Raw genomic sequence first — 18,382 nt, forward strand, 5'->3', positions numbered from 1 at the left:
ATGGCTGTAAAAAAAATTGCTAAAGCATTGAAAATCCCCATTTCCACCATCAGAGCAATAATTAACAAGTTCCAATCAACTAAAGAGGTCACAAATCTGCCTGGAAGAAGACGTGTCTATATCATCCTAATGTACGGTGAGGAGGAGAGTTTGAGTGCCCAAAGACTCTTTAAGGATCACAGCTGGAGAATTGCAGAGATTTGTTAAGTCTTGGGGTAAGAAAGCCTTAAAAAACATATCAAACAGCCCCTACATTATCACATGTTGTTCGGGAAGGTTTCAAGAAAAATCTTCCTTGTTCGTCCAAAAAACAAACTCCAGCATGTTCAGAATTCAAACAGGACTGGCTTCTATGGTCAGATGAAACATTTCATAATGGGATTTTAATTTCACTTTCAATTATTTTACTTCAATCATAGGTTAGAATTTAGTGATTTTTTTTTTTTTTTAATTAAAGATCAAAAGGATAAACAATGCAGAATTATTTTCACAGCCACCTTTGCTCATATTTTCCAAAGGCCCTAATATTAGTGGAGGGCATTGTATATTCACATTTGTATATTTGAGGGGAAAAAACTGCACCTAACAATTACAGTTTAGGGAACTTGAATGTATATTTATGTAGAGACAGACATTTTATTTCTGTTTGTAAGATATAGGTCTCAGTTTTGATTTCTTGGAAATGCTCTGCTCTAATCAACCCAACCTCCAAATCAATAATTTGCATAACTACCTAGCAGTAAGGTAATGTGAAAGCTTCCATTCAAACATAAAGCAAATTTTTTATTATTAACTTCAAAGGTTCATCTGCTGAGCTGAGGTACAGCTGCACGGGACTGCCATCTGGGTCTTTCATACTTCAGGACTTGTTCCAGCAAAAAGTTTTTCACCTATTTCATAATAAAATTGTTTTGTTTAAAGAACTTGCAAGTATTGCTGTATAAGCTGTTTTAAATATTGCTGTGTAAGCTGTTTTAATTCTCTGTAATAGGGAAGCATTATATTGTGGTGCAAACAAGCTTTTATTTGGAAACAGAGAAAAAAAAACAGTTTTCTCCCTCTCCTTTTTTTTTTTTTTTTTTTTTTTTTTGTAATGACCACAGACAGAGGTAGAGTGCTTTGTTTAGCACTTTACTATGTTTTATAACAAGGTAATGCATCAATGCCATCAGATAAAGATGCTAGGACAACAGCCAGACACCTCTTAGATGGCAAGAAGAAGACCTTTGGTACCAAGCCTAGAAAGGACAGGACTTCTTATTGGTGAAAATGCAGTGGGTTAAACAAACAAAGATCACAAAGATCCATCCAATCTTTCTTATGTGATGTACTCATAGTCACACATTAAGTGGCACATGATAATAACGTCATCCGTGACGTAAGTACCCATCACTACACTATTTCGCCTCCCTAGGTTGGCGAAAGCAAAATTCACTACAAAGGGTTTGCACATACGTCATGATTTGGTCAGTTACCTGGATGCTTGGCCATATGAGTGATACTCGGATGTAAACAACAGCATGGATTGCACTGTTAATGTACTACTTTATACCATGCTGTAAGAAATATAGTCTGCCTCGACCCAGATTCCACTCCGCAATATATGTTTAATTATGCTCATTTCCCAAAATGGCTTAATTATTATAGAGTAGAAGAAAGTCAACAGTTTAGACCATTTGGGATAACGACATCCTGAGCAAAAGGTGACCAATTGTAGAATGGGAGCGGGTGTGAGACACTGATTACCATCTTAGACAAAGGGGTGTCAGAACTTAATTAACATACAGACCACAGCTATTACGACAGGAGCAACTTCATTTACATTAGGATAGTAAACTGTAATGGTATAAAAAGTTTGAGCTAAGGATGTTCTGGGTTCATTCCGACTCCGTTGAACCCAAGGTACAACATGTACTTTGTCACTGCTATGCTGCAATAAACATCTTCATCGAGATCTTCTACGTCCTCATCACTTTTTCTTACATTGGCGAGCCACCCAACGAGGATTTCCGAAAAAAAAAGCAAGAAAAGGTAAGAAAAGCGGTTTCTTTCTTCTATGCTGTTTTTGTCAGGGAACCCCCTCGTTTAAAAAAATCTAGAAAAGAAATTTTTAAGGACAGAAAGGAATTTGGGGTAACGCTTTAGATTACAGCCCGCAAAGAACTACGCATGTAAACTGAATTTACGGCGTAAGTTTCTGTAATTATAGTGTACCTATATATAACGAACATGTAGGTATAAGGGAAGAATATGTTAAATTCGGGTAATTAGGGGGTAACAAACCAGATATGCAAACTGCAAAGAACTACATAACTATACTGAAATTACGGTGTACGTTTCTGTAATTATAGTGCACCTATTAAAGAACGTACATGTAGGTATAAGGGAAGAATATGTTAAATTTGGGTAATTAGGGGGTAACAACTCAGATATGCAACCTGCAAAGATCTACATAAGTATACTGAAATTACGGTGTACGTTTCTGTAATTATAATGTACCTACAGTATTAAAGCACGTACGTGTAGGGAGAACATATGTTACATTTTGATAATTGGAATAACAACCAGATATGCGACCTGCAAAAAACTGTAAGCAAACCTAAGTTACGGTGTTAACAGGTATCTCTATTACTGTGCCAGGCATAAATCGTACGCTTGGTGTATCTACACGTAAGCTTTTTTAAATTACTGGTAAAATACACTCTTGTTCCATGTAATTACAGGGTAAGTGCGCCATCTGCGGGCTGTAAATTAAAGTGGCGATTGTTCCGCTCTTGTTCAAAGAAGTTAGAGGGTAAGTAGACATCTGCGGGCTGTAAATTAAAGTGGCAATTGTTCCGCTCTTGTTCAAAGAAGTTAGAGGGTAAGTAGACATCTCCGGGCTGTAAATTAAAGTGGCGATTGTTCCGCTCTTGTTCAAAGAAGTTACAGGGTAGGTACACAATACATAGCAACGTGACCTCATAATAATTTGTATGTATTTTACGTAAAATGTGGTTCTACAAAACATACATTTATTTACATTTTTACAGACACTAAACTATAGGTCTACATAATGTTATCAAGACTACACTTTAAACCCTTAAAATACATAAAATTTCTGCAATCGTTTAATCATTCATGTAATATTAACTTCGTTTGCCGTGGTGGGACACATAAGGTGTTTTCTCTGACATGCTGTGACTAATAACAGAACCATAAAATACACGGAACATGCATCTTAATTACAAAATGAAACAATTTTATTAGTGTGCTGTAACCCAGATCTTCAGAATCCATACGATTTGCGAGGACCAGACCCAATTTCAAGCCTTTATCCGGCGATCTTCATCTGCATCTCGAACAGCGAGTCCAGCAGCATCAGCCATAAACCCGTGCTGTAGTGAATTTTGCGACAGGAAAATCGGACGTTCATTGGCTCTCGCCTGCATTCGTCACAGATTACGACATGCCGTTTTTCTGGTGAAATGTGTTGAAATGATGCGTGGGCGCCTTTGAGGAGTGGATCAAGACAATAATCTGAATAATATTTTCAGCAATTAACAATTTAAATTCTGCTCTCATACTACTGCACCTCAAACCTACAGTATTCCGCCAGAGAGGACTGTGGCTGCAGACGCATCGTTATTTGGATTACTTTTTTGTACAGCTGTTGACATTTTTGCAATAAATAAATGATTATGATTGCACTTTCCTGTCTTTTATATTTTTATTACTGTACAGTCATAGTTAACGTTAGGTTTAGTGGTAGGAGTGAGATTAGCAACTTTAAAAAATATGTTCATATATATTTTAGATATATTTTCAGATTGTGCGTATATGTATTGTACCTACTCTGTAACTTCTTGAACAAGGGGGTAACAATCGCCACTTTAATTTACAGCCCGCAGATGTCTACTTACTCTGTAACTTCTTTGAACAAGAGCGGAACAATCGCCACTTTAATTTACAGCCCGCAGATGGCGCACTTACCCTGTAATTACATGGAACAAGAGTGTATTTTACCAGTAATTTAAAAAAGCTTACGTGTAAATACACCAAACGTATGATTTATGCCTGGCACAGTAATAGAGATACCTGTTAACACCGTAACGTAGGTTTGCTTACAGTTTTTTGCAGGTCGCATATCTGGTTGTTATTCCAATTATCAAAATGTAACATATGTTCTCCCTACACGTACGTGCTTTAATACTGTATACATTATAATTACAGAAACGTACACCGTAATTTCAGTATAGTTATGTAGTTCTTTGCATGTTGCATATCTGGTTTGTTACCCCCTAATTACCCAAATTTAACATATTCTTCCCTTATACCTACATGTTCGTTATATATAGGTACACTATAATTACAGAAACTTACACCGTAAATTCAGTTTACTTACGTAGTTCTTTGCGGGCTGTAATCTAAAGCGTTACCGAATTTGGTTTAGTCAGTATTAGCAGGAGGAGTTCTTAGGCCTATTCTGTACAATTCTGTTTAAAATTCTAACGGAACTGAATTAACCCGACATAGTGTGGTGACAGAGCTGTATTGGAATTGTTGTTTCTAAAGTAACTGAAGCAAAGCGTTTAAGTTTAAAGTTTCTAAAGTAACTGAAACTTGTTGTTGGTCTCTTATAATTCTGTTAGGATTCTAATTTAATTGAATCAACCCGACGCAGTGTGGTGGCAGAGTTGTATTAGATCTGTTGTGTCTGAAGTTGTAAGTTTCTAACGTAATTGAAACGGACTGAGATGATGTTATAATTCTGATTGAATTCTAAAGTAACTGAATTGATCCGATGTAGTGTGATCACAGAATTATTTCATGATGTTTGTGTTATAGTGTAGTGAGTCCGACGTACCGTGACTCTGTTAAGTTTAAAACAGTAACCCGAAGCAGTGTGGTTTTTAGCCCGACGTAATGTGGCACTGTTTTTAATCTGATAAATATCAGTTTGAGCCTGAAGAACTGTGGCTAGAAAAAAGCTGTTTAAAAAAAATTATGTAACAAAAAAAATGTTTTGTTCCATGCACTGTGACAAACATTGTTATATATATTTTTTTTAAACAGTTGCAGAAGTTGAAACTGTAAGTGCTTGTTTTGCCTGATGTGTGAGACATTTGTCATAATTCTGTTGAGATTCTAAGGTAATTGAATCAGCCCGACGAAGTGTGGTAGCAGAGTGGTATTAGCCCTATTGTTTCTAAAGTAACTGAAACTGAGTTGTACATTTCTAAAGTAATTGAAACAGAGTAAGTTGTTTTGATAATTCTGATGAAAGTAAACTGTTTTAAAAATATAACCTAAAACCCGAAGTAATGTGGTTTTTGTCCGACGTACTGTGATAGTGTTACATTTTTAATAGTTTAGTGTAGTGAAGTGTAAGGCCCGACGGAGTGTGGCCATGTCCGAAGAAGTAAAAATTTGGTTTAGAAGCCCGACGTAGTGTGGTTGTTTTATCAATTTGCGTCCAAAGCACAGGAGCTGTGAATAATTAGACTAAAAGGTATCTTAAAGTAACTAGATAATGTTCAGTCAGTGAAGGAATAAAGCCAATCGATCTGCTGAAGACAATTTAATAAGATTGTGAAAAATGGAAGAGCTGATAGTCAAATACATTGCTAAGCATGGCTCAGTAGGAATGTTTGATGGGATAGAGAAGGCAGATGACCCCTATGAGTGGGCAATGACTCAATTCAAAAATTGTCCCAAAATGCCTAAAAACAAAGAGAGAAAAGTTGCTAATGCACTTCAAGCTCTTTTTGCTTCATACAAGGTAACTAAGAAAAGATTAGAAGAAATAAAAACAGAAAACAAGTTGCTAAATTCTCAAGTCAGCTGCTATGTTATGTCATTGAGAAATTGCGAGGCTGAAGAGATCATTTTGAAAGAATAGATAGTGAAATTGACAAAAGAAATTTAAAAAGCTGAAACAGAGAGGGAAACATTTAGATCTTTGCATGAAGGGACAACTATACGGTTGGTACATGCCCAATCCAATTCTGAATATGACGAGAAGAAGTGCAAGGAAGCCTTTAGTCAACAGCATAATTCTTCAAATGATTCTGTGAGGTTCCCAATAGCACCAGTGCGAACAAGACAGTTTGAAAATAGAAATGGAAATGAGAGGGTTCTTGATCAAAGAACTGAAAATGGCCAAGCTGTTAGACAGCTGTCTTTTATGGACTTCCAAAGTCTTGTTGCAGCAGTGGGTACTTTTGAGCCTCATAACATGGAGCCTGTAGAGTTCTTGTCAAAAATGGAAAAGGTAGTGGATGTTTATAGTGTGTCAGACGAAGATGCTTGTAGACTTCTCATGATCTGCATTCCGCGCTCATTATCTAGTGCTCTCTCACAGGAAATTAGAGACAAAAGAGCAGACAGAGGGGCAAGGAGAGAGGCTCTACTTAGACTTGTTGGAACTGATTTGGTTAACTTGAGGAAGATAACTGAGGTGACAATGGAACCTGGAGAGCATCCTCTAGCATTTGCTTCCAGGTTGTGGGAAATGTTTAGCTGTTACAGTGGTTTGCCAAATGCAACTAAACAAAATCTCATGTTTAAGTCTGCATTAATTGCACAGAGCAGTCCACACATGCGAGAAGCCATTGCTCTTCATGTAGATGCAAATGCACCATACGAGCAAATCATTTCCAAAATGACACAGTATTTTAATGCAAATAGTCAGAGGAACGCTGCAGAATCTAGACATCCAGTTGCTGCCTTTGGCAGGAGAGATTGTTCTGGATTATCTGATGGGTTCCTTCAGAGACCAAGCAGATTTGAAAGAGTAAATTCAGAAGGTGTTACTCTTTGTTATGCGTGTGGAAAAGCTGGTCACATTGCTAGACATTGTCAAGAGAATGAGAGACCTCATCAAAGCTTTGTCTGTTATGCATGTGGAAAAGGTGGTCACAAAGCAAGGCATTGTTTGGAGAAAGGTAGGAAAGATCAGGAAGTTGTTTGTTTTGCTTGTGGAAGGATGGGACACAAGGCAAGACAATGTCACTTTTCACACAAAAGAAAGATGGGCTATCGTGATTTGCTTAAAAAGATTTGCAATTTAGAGACCCAGTTGGCATTGTTGAAAAGAAATAAGGAAAAGGCCATTCACACCTTGCCAGACACAGCACTGCAAGAACATAACTGTAGCTCAGTCACAAGCAGATGCTGATGTGAACTGAGGGAATTGTTTTATGATAGTATCATATTTTAGAAAATATGCTTACTATCAAAAGGGGGGTGGTTCTTTATGAATTATGAGAAATGTGATAATGGTATTGGTATTTAAATACAATTTATGAGAAATGATTTAATTGCATTCTGTGATTCTTGTGGGGGAAAGGGGGGCAATCTCTTCTTTTTGATCATTTCAGGTATATGCATCAAGGTGTTTGTTGGAAAGGTGAGAACTCTTGGAATAAAAAAAAATGATCCAGTCATTTGAAAGACACGAAGGCCAGCAGAACCAGTGGAGCCAGGGGACTTCCACAAGGAAAAGGACTTCTTAAAGAACAGAGTGATCATCAGAACCAGGAATCCAGAGATTTCCAGACCTACAAGAACCAGAACTCCAAGCCTAAAAGATTTAGGAACCATGAGACCCACTATAGGATGGATGGACCTGATTGAATGGCATGGATGGCAACAACACCAGTGACTGCTTCTTTTCTGAGGACTTGTTATCCAATGTGAAAAGAATGGACAACAGATAAAAGAACCAAGAAGAGATCAAACCTTTTCAGAGACTATGGACAGCAATCGTTCCACCAAGATGGAAAACAAGTGGGCAAAGGACAGACCCACTCGAGGAAATGCACAAAGACACAGACTCACTGCACACGACACTAGAAAGACACAAATATATGCATACTCGAATGCAGAAAATATATTATGGTGTACTGAATGCACACGTGGATAAAGGATGTCCACACACTAAGAAAACGGACCCAATGCACATGACACTAGAAAGACACAAATATATGCAGAAAATATATTATTGTCTATTGAATGCACATGTGGACAAAGGATGTTCACAATGATAAAAAGGACAGAACGCACGTGAAGAAAACACAATGCATGCACATGCATACACACATAGACACACATGCACACACACTGCATGCTATTGATTGATGTTTTGCTCCTTAGGCTTTGGCTATGTTTGTACTATCATAATGTTTAGTACATTTAGATAATTCATTTTGCTGTTATGGTTCTCAAGTGCTCCTCCCACAAACCAAAGAAAATATTTGTATGTCATTTTGCTAAATTTTGGAAAAGGTCTCTATGATAATTTTGCCTAATTGGATGGAGCGATGACCGGTGTGCATGAGGTGATGACCCAATGACGGGTAAGATTCTCTGATGGCCATTTAAGAGGACAACCTAAGCCAGGGCTTCACCGCCACTGGGCACCTGCCCGGGAAGGGAGGTGTAATCTGTGTAAGGGACTGGATGTGATGCTTCTTCCGGGCCAAAAGCATCAAACGGGGGACTGTAAGAAATATAGTCTGCCTCGACCCAGATTCCACTCCGCAATATATGTTTAATTATGCTCATTTCCCAAAATGGCTTAATTATTATAGAGTAGAAGAAAGTCAACAGTTTAGACCATTTGGGATAACGACATCCTGAGCAAAAGGGTGGTGCAGAGACAACAATCTCTGTCTGAATGTGATGAAGATGAAGGAGATTGTTGTTGACTTCAGGAGAGCGCACACTCAGCATGCTCCTCTGACCATCAACGGTGCATCTGTGGAGAGAGTGAGCAGCACCAAGTTCTTGAGTGTGCTCTCTCCTGGGTGAACAACACTGCACTGGCCGAGAAATCACAGCAGCGTCTCTACTTCCTCCGCAAACTAAGAAGAGCAAGAGCCCCGGCCCCCATCATGTGCACCTTCTACAAAGGCACCATCGAGAGCATCCTGACGAGTTGCATCACTGTGTGGTTTGGCGCCTACAAGGCGTCCTGCTGCAAAACTCTCCAACGCATAGTGAGAGCAGCTGAGAAGATCATTGGTGTCCCTCTCCCCTCCCTCCAGGACATCTACACCACCCATCTCACCCGAAAAGCCCTCTGCATAGCAGCTGATCCCACCCACCCAATGCATAGCTTCTTCAGCCTGCTGCCATCAGGGAGGAGGCTGCAAAGTCTCCAGGCCAGGACCAGCAGACTGGAGGACAGCTTCATCCATCAGGCTGTGAAGAAGCTCAACTCTCTTCCAGCTCTGCCCCAACCCCTCTCTTCCTCCCCACAAACTTTTTGAACTCTGACACATACATGCAAACACTGTATGTCCTGTACATTTGGAAGAATTGACAATAAAGCTGACGTTGACTTTGATTTCACCTACCTCACCGGAAATGATAAGAACAAACAAGAATGTTGTCAAGATTCTTGTCCTGGACATCCTGGTTCAATTTAGCCAACCACAAACGTCTTTTTTTCCGCTGACAGTTTTTTGCACTCTTCCCCTTGATTTGTTATAATGTCTATAGTAATGTTTTTCCTGATTAGTGACAGCCCAAAACATGACAATAAATGGTCATTTTCAGTAACAATATTTAGCAAAATAATCAGGTTCAGTGGCATTGTTTATGTTTTGAGTCGCCAGTATGGCTGATTGATGATGCATTGTAAAATGTGGTAGAAATGGTTTATACTCTACAACAAAATTGTAAGAGCTTTGATGATAACCAAGCAAATATTTAATTCCCACAAATATCAATGTCTCGCTAAAATCAAATCAAAAGTTGAAAAAAAAAAACATGGAAAGAATCGCATGATTGGAATAGTGATATGTAATAGGCTAGGAAACTATGCTGCCTTCAAAAATCGATAAAATGAAGGTCTAGTACACAGAATGTTACATGATCATTGGGTTCAGATGTGCTTTGTTGCCTTTCTACCTCCATGTTCTGTTTGTGAAGGCAGCATTTTTTAGCTTTCAGATGCAGCTATTATTTTTTTATCACAGTCCTTCTTTCATAATGTACTGACTTCCTATTTAGGTTTGGGATAAGGAAAGAATTATTCGTTCCCCTTTCCTCTTTCTTACTATATAAACTCTTGTCAGTTCCTCTTACATTCACAAGCTGGCAATGGCAGAGTTTAAGTACATTCAGGATTCCAGCAGTGGCTCACAGAGCAGTCCTTACTGTGTACTAAATGAGGATATGAACACAAGGCCATCACATAAATGGAAAGGTATGGCTCATACCAACCTACATTGCATTTAGTGAACGCTTTACCTAGTTCATACATTAAGTATTAAGTTAAGTACTTACTGAAGACCTAGCTGTTGTTCTCTGTCTCTGATCTTGCTAGAGAGTTTTTCAGTGAATGTGGTTAATGTTTTGGACTAGTTGAAGCTTTGATTTTCCTCAGTTGACACAATAGCCTTTAAATATTGATGTGTAATCATATCAGTGTTTAATTAAATCAATATAAACACATTTTGAAACAGGTTGTAGACTTTAGGGTTGTTCAGTCAAATATGTTTGATCAACTCTCTGATACAATTATTGATTCTGATAACATTATTGAGAGAGCAAAGAATAATAATGAATCTTTGATTATAAATCAGAACATAAACAGTGATTTACCTCTCTGTATTATCTTCCGCAGGTCGCTTGTGGAGTAAAGAGTGTTGCTTTCTTCTGATTTGTGGAACTGTCATGGTTCTGTTAATCACAGTCTCTGTAAAATGTAAGTTTTTTTTCTAGAAACTTCATTGGTTGTGATTTTTAGTCATTAAAAACTGTTTATTAAGTGTAAATAGGAAATACATCTGCCATAATAAATATGTCTAGCAAAGGCCTTGCATAAGTTAAGTGCTTAGTGTTTTTGTATCATTTTAACTGCATTTTGCAAGTTTATGTTCTTCACAGTGACACACCAATACAGTAAACTGACTGAGGTAGAGAATGAAGTGGCCAATCTGACATCTTCTGTAGCTTTGCTTTCTTCAAACCAACAGGACTTGAGTGAGATTTTACGTTAAGATTTATGTTTCATATAGCATTTTAACTTTAATTGTTCATTAAATACTTGACTAGCATATATAGTTCATTAAAAGCTCAGCTACCATATATGTGCTTAGTGTTTTTCTATTGTTTTAACTTCGTTTTGCAAACATATGTGTCTGTTCTTCTTCACAGTGAAACACCAATACAGTAAACTGACTGAGGTAGAGAATGAAGTGGCCAATCTGACATCTTCTGTAGCTTTTCTTTTTTCAAACCAACAAGACTTGAGTGAGATTTTACATTAAGATTTGTGTTTCATATAGCATTTTATAATAACTTCAGTTGTTTATTAAATATTTGACAAGCGTATAGTTCCTTAAGCTTGGCTACCATATATGTGCTTAGTGTTTTTCTATCGTTTTAACTTTGTTTTGCAAATGTGTCTGTTCTTCTTCACAGTGACACACCAATACAGTAAACTGACTGAGGTAGATAATGAAGTGGCCAATCTGACATATTCAGTAGCTTTGCTTTCTTCAAACCAACACGACTTGAGTAAGATTTTACATTAAGATTAACAACATTTTATAATAACTTTAGTCGTTCATTAAATACTTGACTAGTGTATAGTTCATTAAAAGCTCGGATAGGATACGTGCTTAGCAGAGGTGTAAAAAGTACTCAAAAAATTTACTCAAGTCAGTGAAAATTTTACTCAATTAAAAATACAAGTATCTGGCCAAAAATATACTTGAGTAAAAGTAAAAAAGTACAACTTTAAATTATACTCAAGTATTGAAGAAGTAAAAGTACTTTTTTTTCCTGACAGACATACAGAAGCATGGTTAAAGGGAGAGAACGAAACAAAATGCAATGGCTGTCACAGTTCTGTCAGTTCATGTCTGTTTATTTGGTTTCTTCCATTGTCTCCCCCTGTGGATCTGTGTCATTTTGGTTTAGCCCCATCATCTGTGTCATCACCGTCACCTGTGTTTAGTAATTAGTCTATCTTTATAAGTCTGTTTGGTTCTTGAGTTCAATGTCGGTCTTTAATCGTTCTATGTGTTCGTGTGTGGATGTTCCTGCTTGTTCCTGCCTGTTATTCTAAGTATATATTAAAAGATAGAGTTTATTGTAATCTTGTTTCTCGTCTCGTCCGTCCAGCACGTCACCTTATAACAGAAAGACCGACCGAAAAAGTTTACCCGGCACTTTCCCCTGCGTTTATTTTCCGTCTTTTTCCTTCAGTGTTTTGTTTTTTATTGTTTGATCATGGACCCTACTGTTCGTCTCATCCTCCTGAGGCAGGAGGAACGCTCTCTTGAGGACCATACACGTGAGTTCATCTCCCTGGCAGAACATTCCCACTTCCCGGATAGCAGCCTATGCATCTACTATCACGTAGGACTGAATTCCACCACCAAGGCGCTGCTATCCGGGGAGGGTCCTCAAGAGAGCCTGCCGGACTACATCGAGTGGGTGTTGGCGTCCTGCCAATCTTCCTGGACTGTCGGCATCGTCGAGGAGGACGTCAACCCCACTCACGACCCAGAACCCAGCCAAACATCACCCCGACATGCGGAGTTACAGCCTGAGCCCACCGCAGATGGAGTGCCAGAGCCGAGAGCGACAGAGCCTGACCCATCTGACCAGGTGCGAGAGCCGGCATCTACATCCGTGACGGTGGATTGTCACGTGGAGCAAGAGAGGGCGACAGAGAGCCCTGCCCACTGCACCACCGCTGAGGGTGAGCTTGGATCCAATTCTGGGGATCTAATAGACTTCTTCTCGGATCTTGCCCAAGACAACTCATATGACTTAATTGACTTTTTCTCTGAGCCACTGACCTGCATAGACTTCCCTCCCACCCGCCCTCGTCTGTCTGAATCTGCCTGGTCCCCGCTGGTTCCGCCCAGCCGTCCTGAGTTCCCCCTGGTTCCGCCCAGCCGTCCTGAGTTCCCGCTGGTTCCGCCCAGTCGTCCTGAGTCCCCGCTGGTTCCGCCCAGCCGCCCAAAGTCTCCCAGGTCAGCAGTCAGTCCCCCAGCTCACCCTCAGCCCACCACCTGTGCAGTGGGCTCGCCGCGGGACTGCCAGCTTCCATCGGCGTCTCGGCTGGAGGATTCCTCAGCTCCGCCTCCAGCCTCCGAGTCCTGGACTCCGCCTCGGCCCTTCGACCCCGCGGTTCCACCACGGCTCTCGACGCCCTCCTCTTCACCGTCGCCCATCGATCCACCAGCTCCACCGGGCTCCATCGTCTTTCCGGCTCCGCCCTGGTCAGTCGTCACCCCATCGGCTCCTCAGGACTCTGCTCCTCCGGCTGTGCCTCGTCGCGCCGTCCCACCGGCTCCTTGGGACTCCTCCTTCCTGCGGGCACAGCCTCCATCCTCTGTCGCTCCGGCTCCGCCGCGGATCTCCGGGACTCCGCCTCCGCCTTGGGCGCCAGAGCCTGCTCCACCTTGGCCCTCCGGATCCTCGGCGTCACCCCGGATCATCGGCTCTCCATCTTCGCCTCGGGCTCCTTCTCCATCTGCTCCGCCTCTGTCGGTCGGCCCCATGGAGTCAGCACGCCTTCGTCCACCATGGTTCCTCCCTCCGTCGGCTCCACAGTGGGCGTCATCATGGCTGCGGTCTGGGTCGGTTCCTCCTGCCTTATGCCCCACCCATGTCCTCCCTGGCTCCTCCCTCCGTCGTCGCCCCTCTGGACTGTCTGGTTTTTCACATGGACTCTTGTTTTGGTCCCCCTCCCGGGGTTGCGTCCTCCACCTAAGCCTCCTCCATGGACTCTGTTTTTCTGTTTTGCTGCCCCTCTAGTCTGTTTTCTGTTTCTGTTTTGTACGGCGCGAGGACGCGCCTTTGCGGAGGGGGGCGTAATGTCACAGTTCTGTCAGTTCATGTCTGTTTATTTGGTTTCTTCCATTGTCTCCCCCTGTGGATCTGTGTCATTTTGGTTTAGCCCCATCATCTGTGTCATCACCGTCACCTGTGTTTAGTAATTAGTCTATCTTTATAAGTCTGTTTGGTTCTTGAGTTCAATGTCGGTCTTTAATCGTTCTATGTGTTCGTGTGTGGATGTTCCTGCTTGTTCCTGCCTGTTATTCTAAGTATATATTAAAAGATAGTGTTTATTGTAATCTTGTTTCTCGTCTCGTCCGTCCAGCACGTCACCTTATAACAATGGCACAGGTTAAACACGTATATCTAGTGCAACAACAACAATTAAAATGAAGCACATTGGGAAAAAAAATACAAGAAAAGGAATTAAAAGGAAACTCCATCCTTTCCACCCTCATGCGATCCCATATGACTTTCATTTATCAGATGAACACAAACTGTTTTAGAAGAAGAAGAAAAAAACATATCTCAACACAAGTGTATGGGACATCCAAAAACGACACTTCAAAAACTATACACAAAGTAAAAATGACAGTAATTTATGCAACCCCTGTTAATGAATCAGGGTCTTCTTAAGTGAAACGAAGAAGAATACAAACACTAATATTTTAATCTTGACCGTCGTTGTCACGGAGAGAAGGAGGAGATCTGGGTCCAAATGCGGGGAAGAATATATTTATTGAATAAACACAAATAAACAAACGAACAAACAAAAGGCCAACATGGCAGAACACGACTTGAATACAAAACCAAAGATAAACAAAACAGGAAACACGGTCTAGGAGCCAGGATAAGTAACACAGAAACAAACCACACAGAAGACAATGCAGCCAGAATGAGTAGTGGGAAATGAGAGTTCTTATAGACCAGATAATTGTGAACAGGTGAGAGCTTTGATGAGTGCTAATGACAAGACAGGTGTTACAATCAGGGAAGTGCAGTGCAGGGAAGGGAAAACAGCGACCTCAGGTGGCTGAGGGAAGCCCCACAGCCCAGATCATGACAGTACCCCCTCTCAAGGGAATGGCTTCCAGACGTTTCCAAAACAAAACAAAAAATCTGGAGGGAGGAGGAACGGTGGAAGGTGCATCAGGGGGAGGGATGGCGGGCCAGGCCCGTGCAGCGGAGGAACGTGAGTGAACACTGCCGCCAGAGGAACGTGAGCTGGCCTCGCTGTCAGTGGAACAAGAGCTGGCCCCGCAGCCAGAGGAACGCGAGTTGGCCCCGCAGCCAGGGGAACGCGAGCTGGCCTCGCCGCCAGTGGAACGTCCGCAGTGTCCGCCGCGTCAGGAACAGAGAGCGCGGTCACCGCCGCGTCAGGAACAGAGAGCACGGTCACCGCCGCGTCAGGAACAGAGAGCACAGTCACTGCCGCGTCCGGAACAGAGAGCGCGGTCACCGCCGCGTCCGAAACAGAGAGCGTGGTCACGGTCGCGTCAGGAACAGAGATAGCGGTCGCCGCCGCACCGGGAATCGCCGCCAGACGAGCGTCCTCCGCTGCCCAACGAGCGTAGATGGCCGCCATCCACTCGGGCAAAGCCGCCTCAACGACCGCCGCGTCCGGAACAGAGATAGCGGTCACTGCCGCGTCCGGAACAGAGAGCGCGGTCACGGCCGCGTCAGGAACAGAGATAGCGGTCACTGCCGCGTCCGGAACAGAGAGCGCGTTCACGGCCGCGTCAGGAACAGAGATAGCGGTCGCCGCCGCCCCGGGAACCGCCGCCAGACGAGCGTCCTCCGCTGCCCAACGAGCGTAGATGGCCGCCATCCACTCGGGCACAGCCGCCTCAACGACCGCCGCGTCCGGAACAGAGAGCGCGGTCACCGCCGCGTCAGAAACAGAGATAGCGGTCACCGCCGCGTCCGGAACAGAGAGCGCGGTCACAGCCGCGTCAGGAACAGAGATAGCGGTCGCCGCCGCCCCGGGAACCGCCGCCAGACGAGCGTCCTCCGCTGCCCAACGAGCGTAGATGGCCGCCATCCACTCGTCAGGCACAGAGCGGGCGGGCGCCGCCCCCAAGCGGGCGTACGCCGCCGCCATGCGAGGGGACGCCGCCTCCTCAAAAAAATTCTTACCCGCTGGACCCACTTGTGCTGGCTGCATTCTGTCACGGAGAGGAGGAGATCTGGGTCCAAATGCGGGGAAGAAGATATTTATTGAATAAACACAAATAAACAAACGAACAAACAAAAGGCCAACACGGCAGAACACGACTTGAATACAAAACCAAAGATAAACAAAACAGGAAACACGGTCTAGGAGCCAGGATAAGTAACACAGAAACAAACCACACAGAAGACAATGCAGCCAGAATGAGTAGTGGGAAATGAGAGTTCTTATAGACCAGATAATTGTGAACAGGTGAGAGCTTTGATGAGTGCTAATGACAAGACAGGTGTTACAATCAGGGACGTGCAGTGCAGGGAAGGGAAAACAGCGACCTCAGATGGCTGAGGGAAGCCCCACAGCCCAGATCATGACAGTCGTGTTCACTTTGGGTGGTTTCTGAAGTGGTCCTGTCCCCTTGCGTTATATTCACTAAAAATATTTGCTTGTGTTCCTCGAAAGAAAGAAAGTCATAGACATCTGGGATGAGGTTAAATTTTCATTTTTAGGTAAACTATCCCTTTGAAGAGCAAGATGTGATGCAGAGGCTAGAAACATAGTCCAGACATAATACAAGAATGTGTTGAATTAATGAGGTGAGTCATAGAATTAAAACATAAAACATTAACATTTTGCAAGACCACTTTTTTGTGTTGTCTATTTAACGTCACTGTCTAAAAGGATAATTAATCTTTTAATTGTTTATTTGGGATATTTAGGGGGTTTTTTTCTCAGCAAATACTGATTAATAATTATTTGCGACTAATTAGATTAATTAATGAGCAAATAATGTAATTATTAAGATTAAAAAATATATAAATTCCTACAACCTATCCACTATCTGGTAAGAACAAGACTAAACGTGAATTACAATTAATTTAACACACAATGCTTATTTAAATCAATGTTGTGCATTCAGCGAATATATTACACAGCTAATGGCGCTATAAAAATAATGAACGAATAATAACTTTTTTTTTTGGGGGGGGGGGGGGTTGCCACATCAATATGCTTCCTCAGATGTGATAGTGAAGTTTTAAAGCCAGCCATTTAGCTGATAAAATTCGTAACTAAAGTAGCAATGTGTGTGCTTGATGCATGAAAACACTGATCATTGATTGTCACGTCAGGCATGCATGTTTGAGCTTCCGTTTACCATTGTCACAATCACCAGCTGGAGTGCCCGGCAGCCCCACTAGAGGGCACTCAAATATGGGCTGTATCCGAAATCGCCCCCTATACCCTCAAATAGTGCACTATTTGAGGGGACAGCCATTTTAAGTGGTGTTCGAAACCATGGTGGACGTTCTCGAGTGCACTCATTCAATCCCACAACCCAGATAGCAAAAATCATCTGGCCCAGATCTGGCCCAGACCTATCGCAAGTTCTGGGCCAGATCCGCGCAACGGACTCGGGCCGGTTTTGTACGGCACAACGGGCCAATACCGGCACGGATCCGTTTTTCCGCATCTGGACCAGAACTGGGCCAGCCCCGGGCCAGATGTGGAGTCCTTTATGGTGATTTGGCCCAAACGTGGGCCGCATCTGGTCCAGTACCAGGCCGGATCTGGGCCAGTACCATTCCGGATCTGGGCCAATACCATGTCAGATCTGGTTCAGTACCATGCTGGATCTGGGCCAGTACCATTCCGGATCTGGGCCAGTGCCATGCCAGATCTGGACCAGTACCATTCCGGATCTGGGCCAGTACGATGCCAGATCTGGTTCAGTACCATGCCGGATCTGGGCCAGTACCATGCCGGATCTGGGCCAGCTCATTTTTTTATATATAAATAGACCTACACACACAAACACAAATTGTATACACAACTAGAATTTAAATACAGTTTGTTTATTTGTATAGCGCTTTTCACAATACATATATCAATGCAGCTTTACAGAAAAAGCATGTTTTGTTGTTACTTGATAAGACAAATCATACAAGTAAATTTATGACTTTATAGTGACTACAAGCATCTTATATAATGCATAATTATCTTACTGTCTTATACCACCTTTTTGTTGAGTTGTAAAATGAAGCTCTAAATCAACAAAAACTTTAAAAGTACTGATTTAGATGTATAGACAATAATTTTACTGAACATTTTACTGAATATTTTTTGTTAGAAAACAAGACTTAATATCTTAAGTGATTTTACTTGTCAGGTATAGGCATCTTAATTTCAGAATATTTAGATATTTATACTAGAAAACAAGACAAAACACAGCAGCATATTCATAATAAAACAACTGAATTACTACACAAAACAAGAGCAAAAGATGGTCCACTTTGCATTTTTTCTTTCATTTTGATCTTTTTTGCACAAAAGGAAAAATTAACATTTATTTAAAACACTATTCCAAGTAGTACATGTCTCTAATTCTAGTGCTTACTTACTGTACAAAATATTTGCAAAGATTAAAAC

At 41.9% G+C, this 18,382-nt stretch overlaps 1 protein-coding gene across 1 annotated transcript in view; it reads right to left on the reverse strand.

The window, feature by feature from the left end:
* Positions 1-18,382, reverse strand: part of LOC141334805 (uncharacterized) — a 29,382-nt gene that overhangs the window by 10,424 nt on the left and 576 nt on the right. The window lies entirely within an intron of this gene.

This window comes from Garra rufa, chromosome 5 (genome assembly GCF_049309525.1).
Source record: "Garra rufa chromosome 5, GarRuf1.0, whole genome shotgun sequence".
Classification (NCBI taxonomy): domain Eukaryota; kingdom Metazoa; phylum Chordata; class Actinopteri; order Cypriniformes; family Cyprinidae; genus Garra; species Garra rufa.